Genomic DNA, 13294 nt, shown 5'->3' with positions numbered 1-13294 from the left:
AACCAGTTCAGAGTTGTTTGGGATTTTGCAAACAGAACAAGTAATGACCCCGCCAGCCAAACTTCGACCAGAGTATGGATGTCATTCTTTCGGGCTGTGTGTTTATTCTTTTGTGCTGCTTTTTAGACTTGCGGACTTTCAAGACCTATTGATGATTTCATTTTACACCGCCTTATTTGTAATGGGAAGGATGGTGCGCAAAGCCTGTTTGTCAAATCCTGCATTACTCTACGTGCGTGCGTGTGAGGGCCCAGAACAGAGAAAGGGTACATGCTTGGAGAGTTTCCCTACTCCGTTACCCTGCTAATGAATCCATTTATGTCCTCGGAGGGTTTCTGACGGGGCAGAGGTCAGTGGTGGCACAGAAGCAGAGTTTCACCAGCTGAGGCTCGCATGTAGCCGCTACCACAGCCTCGGTGTCGGGACCTTATAACACGAGCCCGGTCACGAGCTCCTCTCCTCTCTTAGCCTCTGCTCGGAGGTCGTCTGATATACTCCCCACCCGCGCACCCCTGTCACTTGACCTCTGTTAACAGCCTGGTGCGAAACGACCACCTTCCTGGTTTAGAGACAAATCCCCTCTCGCCCCGTGCGTCTGACCTTCATCGTGTTAACAAAGGTGCACAAAGCCCAGCGCCGCAGCGTTTTTAAGATCGCTAAAAAGTCGCCCTGGCCGCCCACCTCAATCAGTTTTCAACAAGGAGTAGTTTAGTGTGTGGACGTATTCAAACACAGCCTGCCCTCTCATAAAAGTATTGTGCATGATATGTGAAACATATCACATGGGGCTACACCAGAGGAAGTAAATGAGGTGCCGCTCCAAATTCCATGAGCAAGTTTCAAAAGAAGCTCTCAGATTGCAGCTTGGCTCATTAGCACAATAAACCTGCAGATAAAACTGTTCAGCTTCTTTTGAAACATGCTCGTGCAGAAAAGAGTGGGGATAATTATTTGTTTTATCTCTGTGCGCAGAGTGACGTCTTTCAGCTTCACCATTTCAAGAGATAAACAAGCGCTCAGTTTCATCTGTGTATGACCTGCCGGGATCTAGGCAGAATCCTAGCATGTCGTCCTAAACATTCATCTTTCCAATGTTGGTACATTGTTCAGGGCTCTCCACTGAATAAGAGAAATGTTGAATAAATATGTTTTATGTGAAGAACTTTGGATTACACGATAGTAATGTAGTTGAGCTCCTCCTGTGTGGCAGCATATATCCCGGTTGGTGCAGACTTTGACTGTCGTCATCTGTGCATGCCATGCAGCACCTCTCAGGTTTTCCCCATCTGACTTTCTCCCTCACACACATGTTTGCACCGCCCCCTGTGACGTCACATCTCACTCTGCAGACCTGCATGGCCAGGCTCCTTTGCTCTTTAAAACTTGTCCTTGCTGAAGTTGCATCTGCCAACACCTGCTGAAAGGGGGTGCGCACTCCGAGCAAAGGTATCACTTCATCGCCACTGTTTGCAGCAAATGGACACTTTTTAAAAAAATCCAACCCTGCTCTCTAGAGATGTGGCCTAACGACCAGAGCTGCCATCTAAGTCACGTAAATACAAAACATGTTGCATTCCAAATGCTATAGGTGTCACATTCGCGAAAGTTATAACTATTGGCATTGTAAATGACAAAGCTATCAATTTAGCAATTTTAAAAACCAAGAAATAAATAAAATATTTGTCATTTACAAGACCAATAGCTCCAACTTTTCTAATGCGAGACCTATTGCATTTCCAATGCTTGTTATATGGTGGGGCAAGGTATTCCAGAGCTTCGAGGCGGCTACCAGGAAGCGTCTGTCTCCCCATGTAACCGTTCTCACCCGTTGAATGCATAGAGATGCGGATGAGGCAGATCTTAAAGCTCTATTAGGGACATATACCAACAGTGATTCCCTAAAAAAGTCAGGTCCTAGACTGTTCAATGCTCTATAGATGATACATAAAGCCTTAAATTTGGTTCTCTTTTTTACTGGGAGCCAGTGAAGTTGGTGGACAATAGGAGAGATGGATGCGAACTTGGGAGTTTTGGTCCGAATTCGTGCAGCAGCGTTCTGCACCATTTGTAGTTTTTAAAACCTGCTCCTGGGCATTCAACAGAAGCCCATTACAATAATCCACCTTGGATAATACCAAGGAGGACATAAGGGTTTTTCCCGCAGACAGGGGAAGGAAAGGTAACAACTTTTTCACTTTTCGTAACGTGAAAAAGGAAGAGGAGACTACCGCATTAGCATGACTGGTGAAACTTAGTTTGTTGTCAAACAACACTCCCAGGTTTCTAACCTTTGAAACTGGGGTGGGTGGGTTACCCATTTCTGGTGGCCACCAGATCGGGGACCAAGATGGTTTTAGGTCTCCAAACACCATTACCTCTGTCTTATCGGTGTTTAATTTTAGACAATTACTGTCCATCCAGTGACTAATGGCTCTCATACCTGACTGAAAGTTGGCTGCCACCTCACTCCCATTTGTATGCACCGCTAGCACCAACTGAGTGCCGTCGGCATACGAAGTCACTCCTATTCCATGGGTTTTAATGACCCTCGCCAAGTCCGACACATAGATGTTAAAGAGTGTCGGACTTAGCGAGGATCCCTGGGGGACTCCGCTGGGCAGCACAAACGTTGGTGAGTAGAAGCTCCCCATCTTTACCGACTGTTCTTTGTTAGACAGGAAAGAAGCCAGGAGCTCCGCAGCTTTACCCTGTATGCCCATAGCAGTGACACGGTCTATCAGGATGTTATGATCGACCGTGTCAAAGGCCGCTGAGAGATCCAGCAGGATCAGGACTGCCGTGCCACCCTGGTCCATGATCTGTCTGATCTCCTCAGAAGCCTTTATGAGCGCCGTCTCCGTTCCATGGCCTCTCCTAAACCCAAACTGAGTGTTGTCTAGCAGGTTATTATAGTCAATGTAGTTGGCCAGCTGTTTATTTATAACTTTTCAAGTATTTTAGAAGGAAATGGGAGCGCTGCTATAGTGCGATAACTTTTGAATTCCAAGGTGTTAAGGGTGGGTTTCTTTAGAAGTGGCTTTATTATAGCTGTTTTCCATCTTTGAGGATAGTTTCCTGATTCGCAGATGGTACTGCAGATGTTTTCCAAGATTGGAGCTACCACATCAGTTGTTGATTTTATGATGGTCGGTGGGCAGGGATCCAGGGGGGAACCCGACATTGTAGATTTAATGAGATCTTTTATTTCTGACAGTGATGGAGGGAGGAATTCATTCAAAGAGGAGGATGTAATTTGTGTGTTCTTTAGGCTTTCTGATGATTCCCCTGTCATGTTTTTGTTAAATTTATCAAAGATTTCTGTGACCTTGGTCCTGAAAAAATCAGCCATTTGATTGCAGAAATCTTGGATGGTATCTGTAGTATTAGCTGTTGGTATATTTGTTGATGTTGCCACTACCTGGTATAATTGCTTACTGGAGTTCTGAGTCTTCTCTATCTGTTCACAAAAGTATTTACTCTTTTCCAGTCTTAACAGCTTCCTGTAACTTGATAGAGCTTGTTTGTACCTTTCTTTATCGTTATTATCATAATTAACTCGCCAACATCTTTCTAGATTGCGGCATTTCTGTCTCTCCAATCTTAAAGGTTCAGAGAACCAAGGGGCTGATGGTGTTGCGCGATTTGGACGCATTTTCTTTAAAGGCGCTACCTGATTAAAAGTGTCTGTGAGCCATTGGTTGTAGTTATTTGCTGCTAATTGAGAATCTAACGCTTTAAATGGTTTGTTATTTTCTAGTTTCTCAGATAGTGTTTTTATATCTATATTTTTCCAGTCCCTGCACATCCTAAGTTGCCTTTTAGCCGAGTGTTGATTTTTGTGTTTTTTAACACAGATATAAAAGACCACCACTGCGTGATCTGACCAAACAATTGGAACAACAGTAGGGGGAGTAATGGCCGGGTTATTTGTGAATAGGCCGTCAAGAACATGACCTGCTTTGTGCGTAGCTGTAGTAACTAACTGGTTTAGCCCAGCTGCCTTAAGATCCTCAATAAGGCTCAATGTGTCTTTGTCTGTTATTTTTTCTAAATGAAAATTAAAATCTCCAAGTATTGTAAAATCGAAGGCTTCTGCCACTGGTTCTAGTAAGGTAGTAATGGATTGGAGAAAAGGCGCTCGAGCCGCTGGGGGACGATAAAGCAGAACACCATTAAACATTTGGATGGGAGACAAAGTAATAGAGAAGGCTAGTGTTTCTGCGGGAATGCTATCTGGTGTTCCTGTTTTTAATGCTAGTTCTAACCGTAAAATTATGGCGAGGCCGCCCCCTTTTTAGGTCTCGCCTAGACGAAAGCAAAAGCGAAGCTTTTGCTGTCTATGCGAGACAGCTTATGTTGCCACTTTTCTGGGAATATTGTGGACATCAGACTGTTACGAGCTTTTTCTGCTGTAGTCAGGCTGTCACGAGCTTCTCCTTTGGAGATTTGACCTCGTGAGCGCGCCTTGACTGCATCTAATGGGCCTTGCGCTTCCTTTAGTCAGTTTCACTTTGTTTCATTTCAAAGTGCAGGCGTCAATGTGTCTGGTAGTTGTTCATGTGGAGTGCCTTCTGAGTTCGTGAGCGCGCCTTGACTGCATCTAATGTGTGTGGCTTTTTTTTTCAACGTGGCCCGGGCGCTTGCTTCAGTCAGTTTCGCTTTTAAGGTGCAGGCGTCAATGGGTCTGGTACTTGTTTTATTTCCATTTAATGCTCTATGGAACAACAATTTTATATTACTTGTGTGTATTACCACTGGCCAGAATTTCAAAGACTTATATTCACGCAGGTGAAATAATACTATTGTGATTAGGGCCGATTTTTGGAGTCTGACCGTTCAGAGTGCAGAGTGGAGCTTCAGAGTGGAGCTTCAGAGTGGAGCTTCAGAGTGGAGCTTCAGAGTGGAGCTTCAGAGTGGAGCTTCAGAGTGGAGCTTCAGAGTGGAGCTTCAGAGTGGAGCTTCAGAGTGGAGCTTCAGAGTGGAGCTTCAGAGTGGAGCTTCAGAGTGGAGCTTCAGAGTGGAGCTTCAGAGTGGAGCTTCAGAGTGGAGCTTCAGAGTGGAGCTTCAGAGTGGAGCTTCAGAGTGTCAGAGTGGAGCTTCAGAGTGGAGCTTCAGAGTGTCAGAGTGGAGCTTCAGAGTGGAGAGTGGAGATTCAGAGTGGAGATTCAGAGTGGAGAGTGGAGAGTGGAGCTTCAGAGTGGAGCTTCAGAGTGCAGAGTGGAGCTTCAGAGTGGAGCTTCAGAGTGCAGAGTGGAGCTTCAGAGTGGAGCTTCAGAGTGCAGAGTGGAGCTTCAGAGTGGAGCTTCAGAGTGCAGAGTGGAGCTTCAGAGTGGAGCTTCAGAGTGCAGAGTGGAGCTTCAGAGTGGAGCTTCAGAGTGCAGAGTGGAGCTTCAGAGTGGAGCTTCAGAGTGCAGAGTGGAGCTTCAGAGTGGAGCTTCAGAGTGCAGAGTGGAGCTTCAGAGTGGAGCTTCAGAGTGCAGAGTGGAGCTTCAGAGTGCAGAGTGGAGCTTCAGAGTGGAGCTTCAGAGTGCAGAGTGGAGCTTCAGAGTGGAGCTTCAGAGTGCAGAGTGGAGCTTCAGAGTGCAGAGTGGAGCTTCAGAGTGCAGAGTGGAGCTTCAGAGTGCAGAGTGGAGCTTCAGAGTGCAGAGTGGAGCTTCAGAGTGCAGAGTGGAGCTTCAGAGTGCAGAGTGGAGCTTCAGAGTGCAGAGTGGAGCTTCAGAGTGCAGAGTGGAGCTTCAGAGTGCAGAGTGGAGCTTCAGAGTAGAGCTTCAGAGTGGAGCTTCAGAGTGGAGCTTCAGAGTGGAGCTTCAGAGTGGAGCTTCAGAGTGGAGCTTCAGAGTGGAGCTTCAGAGTGGAGCTTCAGAGTGGAGCTTCAGAGTGGAGCTTCAGAGTGGAGCTTCAGAGTGGAGCTTCAGAGTGGAGCTTCAGAGTGGAGCTTCAGAGTGCAGAGTGGAGCTTCAGAGTGCAGAGTGGAGCTTCAGAGTGCAGAGTGGAGCTTCAGAGTGCAGAGTGGAGCTTCAGAGTGGAGCTTCAGAGTGCAGAGTGGAGCTTCAGAGTGGAGCTTCAGAGTGGAGCTTCAGAGTGGAGCTTCAGAGTGGAGCTGCAGAGTGGAGCTTCAGAGTGCAGAGTGGAGCTTCAGAATGCAGAGTGGAGCTTCAGAGTGTCAAGAGCAATGCCAATAGCTCTAACTTTAACAAAGGCAAAACCATTGCATTGTAAATGCTTGTTATTTTACCGAATCACATGCTCATGCTGCTGCCTGGTTTGTCTACATGCACACAGGCAGAATCACTCGGTACAAAATGGCTCCTGTTCACTCGTCAGTACGGTCTTGCGCCGCCCCACCTTCCCCCTGCCAAATACATTCATTCCAAATACTGCTTATTTTCATATCAGACTGACTTCTCACATCTGGGATAGCAGGGGCACCTTCCACAGTGATTAGTGCTTCACAAAAAATAATTCTCGGCTAGCGCTCAGAAGCCTTGAAGCTTTGATTGAATGACACTGCAGTTTGATGCCCCGCTCGTTTTTTGATGCTATGCGTTCCAGACACTGATTTTATTAAGACTCACTTGGAGCTCTAAACTGTCACTTGATCTTTCTTTGGGTCATTTTGTTTGCCCGGAAGGACTAACATATCTGTGAAACCCTCTTCTTTTATAGTTTGAGCATCGTCTTCGTTTAGCAGGATAACATTATACATTTGAAAATAGAAATATCCGGGAAGAGCAGAGAGCAAATCTCCGCGATGTTGGGCATTCTCCTATCATAAAGGAAGCGTGTTGGTGGGACCTGTGGCATCTAACGCATCATTTAACCCTATATGCGTGGGCACCTACCACAATAATGTATAGGATGAGTTTGTTCCGTTCCCGTTTTTAATTTGATGTAAAACTCAAATCACTGCACACTCTCTACTACACACTCTCTACTACACACTCTCTACTACAGTCACTACTCTCTACTACACACTCCCTACTACAGTCACTATTCTCTACTACACATTCTGCTACACACTCTCTACTACAGTCACTACTCTCTGCTACGCACTCTACTCTCTACTACACTCTACTACACACTCTACTACACACTCTCTACTACAGTCACTACTCTCTGCTACAGTCACTACTCTCTGCTACGCACTCTACTCTCTACTACACACTCTCTACTACACACTCTCTACTACAGTCGCTACTCTCTACTACACACTGTACTACACACTCTACTACAGTCACTACTCTCTACTACACACTACTACACACTCTCTACTACAGTCACTACTCTCTACTACACACTCACTACGCACTCACTACTACAGCCACTACTCTCTTCGACACACTCTATACTAGACACTCTCTACTACACACTATCTACTACAGTCACTACTCTCTACTACACACTGTACTACACACTCTACTACAGTCACTACTCTCTACTACACACTACTACACACTCTCTACTACAGTCACTACTCTCTACTACACACTCTACTACACACTCACTACACACTCACTACTACAGCCACTACTCTCTTCGACACACTCTATACTAGACACTCTCTACTACACACTATCTACTACAGTCACTACTTACTACACTCTACTACACACTCTACTACACACTCTACTACACACTCTACATTACACACTCTACATTACACACTCTACATTACACACTCTACATTACACACTCTACATTACACACTCTACATTACACACTCTCTACTACACACTCTACACTACACACTCTACTACACTCTACTACACACTCTGCTACACACACGCTCTACTACACACTCTACTACACACCCTCTACTACTCTCTACTACTCTACTACACATTCTCTACTACTCTACTACACACTCACTACTTTCTACTACACTCTACTACAGACTCTCCACTCTCTACTCCACACTCTCTACTCCACACTCTCTACCTCAATCTCTCTACCTCAATCTCTCTAATTCAATCTCTCTACCTCAATCTCTCTACTTCAATCTCTCTACTTCAATCTCTCTACTTCATATTCTGTATTACACACTCTCTACTACACACTCACTACTCTCTACTACACACTCTCTACTACACACTCTACTACACTCCCTACTACACATTCTCCTACACACTCTACTACACACTCTACTACACACTCACCACTCTACTACACACTCACCACTCTACTACACACTCACTAGTCTCTACTGCTCACTCTCTACTACACACTCTCTACTACACACTCTCTACTACACACTCTCTACTACACACTCACTACTCTCTACTACACACTCACTACTCTCTACTACACACTCTACTACTCACTTACTACTCTCTACTCACTCTCTACTCACTCTCTACTACTCACTACTACTCTCTCTACTACTCTCTCTACTACTCTCTCTACTACTCACTCTCTACTACTCACTCTCTACTACTCACTCTCTACTGCTCATGACAATGCCATTTATTTATCTGTTTCCAAAACCAACACATAAATAAAACATTTGTCATTTACAATGCCAAAAGCGCTAACTTTTGCAAAGGCGAGACCGTTGCATTGTAAATGCTTGTTTCCCTGTGGGTCTATCTTGTCTGACGATGTAGTAGCCCTCAGCAATGGCTGCCACAAGGTCAGGGTCGGAAGCCAAATCGGCCCATGTCTCTGTTATAAACAGGATATCTAGTTTGTGTGCCGAGATTAATTCGGCCACATCTTCTCTATGTTTGCACATAGATCTAGCATTCACCAGTGCGCATTTAATGCGTTTGGCCTCATTAAAAGAAGCCCCTAGGGCTGGTGGTATCTGAGTGAGGGAACAAGTGAATTTAAAATTACAGTTTGAGCAAGCTACATGAGACATGTTAGAGCACTCCTCTAAATTGAAGTGTGTGCATTTTTCCAAGGCCATCGTGTTTTTTTTTATCTAACAGGTCAGATGATGTGTATTTCAATAACTTACTGGGATGGTGTAGTACCCGGCCAGGAATTAAGGCACTAGGCGCGGACTGGCGCAGACTGGCACCCCTTTGGCGCGGCTTCGGCACGCTAGAGGCGCTCCCGCTGCGCTCGTCCGCTGCGCTTGGTGAAGCGCATCTTTATGACGAAGCGAGGTCCCGCCCCCAACTCGAACGCGAACTCGTTCGGTTGAAGCGGGAGCCTGCGAGATCAGTTTGAGACCCTGCCCGCCACTCAAACGGCACACGCCGCGGTGGATCGGTGCAGGGGAGCACAGAGGTAAATTACAATGTAAAAACAATGCTTCCTGTGATTTTAAAATAAATTCTCGAAATACGCTCTCTGTCCAATACAATTCTCAATTTATGTGGGTCAATGAAATTGTGTGCGCTAAATATCCGTGGCAGAGGAGGAGCCCCTCGCAATCTGCCAAAAACACCAAGCGTAGTAATGGAGCTGCCACCACCCTACTAACGCCCAGCACTCGGAGACAAAGCTGTTTAAATAATCCAGGCCCCGCCCCCAACTCGAACGCTAACTCGTTAGGTTGAAGCGGGAGCCTGCAAGATCAGTTTGAGACCCTGCCCGCCACTCAAACGGCACACGCCGCGGTGGATCGGTGCAGGGGAGCACAGAGGTAAATTACAATGTAAAAACAATGCTTCCTGTGATTTTAAAATAAATTCTCGAAATACGCTCTCTGTCCAATACAATTCTCAATTTATGTGGGTCAATGAAATTGTGTGCGCTAAATATCCGTGGCAGAGGAGGAGCCCCTCGCAATCTGCCAAAAACACCAAGCGTAGTAATGGAGCTGCCACCACCCTACTAACGCCCAGCGCTCGGAGACGAAGCTGTTTAAATAATCCAGGCCCCGCCCCCAACTCGAACGCTAACTCGTTCGGTTGAAGCGGGAGCCTGCGAGATCAGTTTGAGACCCTGCCCGCAACTCAAACGGCACACGCCGCGGTGGATCGATGCAGGGGAGCACAGAGGTAAATTACAATGTAAAAACAATGCTTCCTGTGATTTTAAAATAAATTCTCGAAATATGCTCTCTGTCCAATACAATTCTCAATTTATGTGGGTCAATGAAATTGTGTGCGCTAAATATCCGTGGCAGAGGAGGAGCCCCTCGCAATCTGCCAAAAACACCAAGCGTAGTAATGGAGCTGCCACCACCCTACTAACTATCTCAAATCAATAGCCGTATTTAATACTCGCACCACATCATAATTCTCCTATTGTTACTGTTCGGTATATCTTACTGCATGTACTTTAGCTCGCGCCCCATACCTTTCTCCTTTAAGATGGTTAGGCCCATTTCTAATTGCAGACCTGTACTCGAGCAATCCAAAATGAATCCAACCCCATTTCCCATTTGCCAGACATGGGGCCATTCCACTTCCGTAAAGTACAAAGTATTCACTCATCCTTTGCTTATATTGTTGGTCGAGTTTAAGCATTTATATGGGTACTTCTACAACCTTGTCAGAGACGGCATCTTACAAGCATGTGAACACTAGCATTCCCTAACCCCCTCTGCCCCCTGGTCAAATGGCAAGCTTTGCAGGAGAACAGAAGAATCTCATTATCATTATAAAAGGTTACTGTTAAAGCATTGGCCTACAAACGTTTTAATGCTGCGACTTACCCCCCTTCCTCCCTCGTGACCTATTTCTCAAGTATCCTATTAAATTGGCCACAGTGTGATTATAGAAATGGGGTGAGGTTTTTAAGGAATATTTGGAGTTCCTTCTCCTTTGACACCTTCTCCCAGCCAGAAAATAAATGCCAAAATATGTTAGCGATGGCCCATTACAAAGTGGTTCACTGTTGCTAATTTTTTTCAGATTAAAAGAACTGTTGTCAACATAATGCTTCCCTTGCTCGGAGGCTGGCGCAGGGATTGCGACAAGAAAATGCATTGGTACATCTGGACCTTGGTTACTTGTCATAAACGAGTTCTTTCCACTAATGGCAAGGTTCGCTACTGCTCTGTAGTAAGGATCTATCTGGTTTTCCTTCAGTTCATGGAGAATGTATCATAGGCTTCTTTTGTTTTACATCTTTTTATTGAGCATTGGACTATAAATCCACAATAAGATATAAAACATTTTAAATCTATAAATAACGTTCCCAGTCATAACTAATAATCTTCGATGGTTTTATTGAGGTACCCTGCAAATCCAAACAGAAGAATACCTGATTTCCTGTGTTTTTCTACACAAGGCGTCGCTTCAGTGATTAGAAAATATGAATGGTACAGAAGTTAAAATGTAAGACAACAGTAGACTTGATTGATTTTTTTTTTTTTTCAAGAATCTGGGTGAGCAACGTCTGTAAAGGAAGCCTAGCTTTTGGGCAGGCGTGATATTATAGACTGAGAGGATATAATTCAACCTATTGCCCTTCTGTCCAATCAGGCAGCTGGAGCACCTTATATGGATTGTCCCTCTGCGTAACTAAACATTTAGAGAGCTCAGCCACCTTTTAGCTGAGATCATTTTACTTTTTAACATTCATTCCTGCACTAATTATAAGGGGGAGACGGTCTACAAGCATCTATATGCCTTACATTTGGCTCTTATGATCTCTCCAATTCCCTAAGCAAAAATATGCCACAGAATCCTCAAAAACACAATAAACAGCATGTATCATTGTTCCAAAATAAAAAAAAATAACCAATTATAACACAACCTACGACAGCACTTGCCACGTTGCCTCTTATTCAGACCCGCACATATATATGTATATTCCGCACTTCACTGACAGATGAATTGGACACACCCGCTGCACCTTTGTGTCCTCAGAATGGCACAAATCTTTTGTACAGCACCGCACCAAAGCCATCTTGTCGGCTTCGAGTTGCCACCGTACATAATCCACTATAACTCACTTTGTTCTTCATTAAGACCAGAGATGACACAGACCAGCAGACAGAATCATGTGCATACCATAACACCAAAGTGATAATGTTTGCCTAGCTTTGCTACCTCAATGCCATACTTCCATTCTTTCACCAACCAACATATCACCAACCAACATATCACCTCTGTGAATGTTCTAGTTGGGCCGGACTGAGAACCCAAAGCAGCCCTGGCAATTTAAGCTGACCAGCCCTCAGACGGGGAACTGTGAAAGTGTGAATCACTGCTGCTTTTGTTATTGGAGGCTGATATTGTAGCACCGCTACAACCCACCCCCCACTGTGGCAAAACCGCCCGCTACCCCTCCATTCCCCTGGCGAAACGCCCAATGCCTGCTACAGCCATGGTTCTAGTTTAAAAATGCCACACTCTGACATGCATAACATTGCATCTAAGCAATTAAATCCACTGCCTATACTCTTTAAACAGAGCAACCTCTTTGGGTCAAACAGTGGGCTTCCAGATGTCACAGCAGAACACAAGAAATGACAAGCTACTTGTCACAAATATCTATGCACTACATTAATCTGTAACAGTCCTGGATACGCTAGCCTCCTGCTCTCTAACAGAAACTAATATTAAAGAATATAATGGACATACAGATCTTAACACCAAATAAAATGACTACAGACCACCTTGACTCTACTCAATGAGAATCCAAGAAACTTAAATGCCAACCAGACTCTTAAAGTGATACAAAAGGGGATGATGGACAGAGTGTTTGAGCAAATCAAACACACACCCCCAGTCAACTGATCTGGGTTTAATCCATCATCATTCTTTAGCTCACTCCACCAACCCAGTTCAGACATGGCCATATGCAAATCAGTCTGACCCTGTGCCTCAAGGGAACAGTCCAGCCCGAACTGCCAAGCCAGTCTTCCCTGGACCAGAAACAAGCATCCTGGGACTGGTTTCGGGTTCATAACCCTCATCCTCATTCCTCTGAATCTGCTTTCAATTTAGCCCTCACACTTCCCATAGCACAGTCTCTTCTGCCCATTTCTACATGCGATGAGAGCCTTCCTTTAAATGGCAATTATAATGTTCTGTTCCAGATGGATTTGTGTCATTACCTTGCTTTCCGTAACTTCAGCCTACCTTGATCATTGCTTTGCCCTCCCTCTCTCAGTACTTCATGTTTGAAGCCCCATTGCTTACACCTCACTCTTGCCTTTTCTTGCCTCGTGTTTTTTACATATATATTTTTTAATGAGTAGAAAATGGCATTGTAGAGGGTGGCCCATTAGCCCCCATGCCATCTTTCCCTTATGCCCATCCATACCATTTTAGTATGCAACGGTTGAACCTGCTTCCTTTAACTTTGATTTGTACCTGATATAACAAGTCCTGGGAGAGCACTCATTTGATGCCCTTTATTTCCTGTTTTGAGGGCCTTATCTGTACCA

The 13294-nt window shown here is 45.0% G+C and overlaps 1 protein-coding gene across 1 annotated transcript in view; it reads left to right on the top strand.

The window, feature by feature from the left end:
- TMEM43 (transmembrane protein 43) overlaps positions 1-13294 on the top strand; it is a 114570-nt gene that overhangs the window by 38020 nt on the left and 63256 nt on the right. The gene's annotated exons all lie outside the window — the stretch shown is intronic.

Source organism: Lissotriton vulgaris, chromosome 9 (assembly GCF_964263255.1).
Source record: "Lissotriton vulgaris chromosome 9, aLisVul1.2, whole genome shotgun sequence".
NCBI classification, from domain to species: domain Eukaryota; kingdom Metazoa; phylum Chordata; class Amphibia; order Caudata; family Salamandridae; genus Lissotriton; species Lissotriton vulgaris.
Note: the sequence above shows the minus strand (reverse complement) of the source record. Positions and strands in the feature narration are given on the sequence as shown.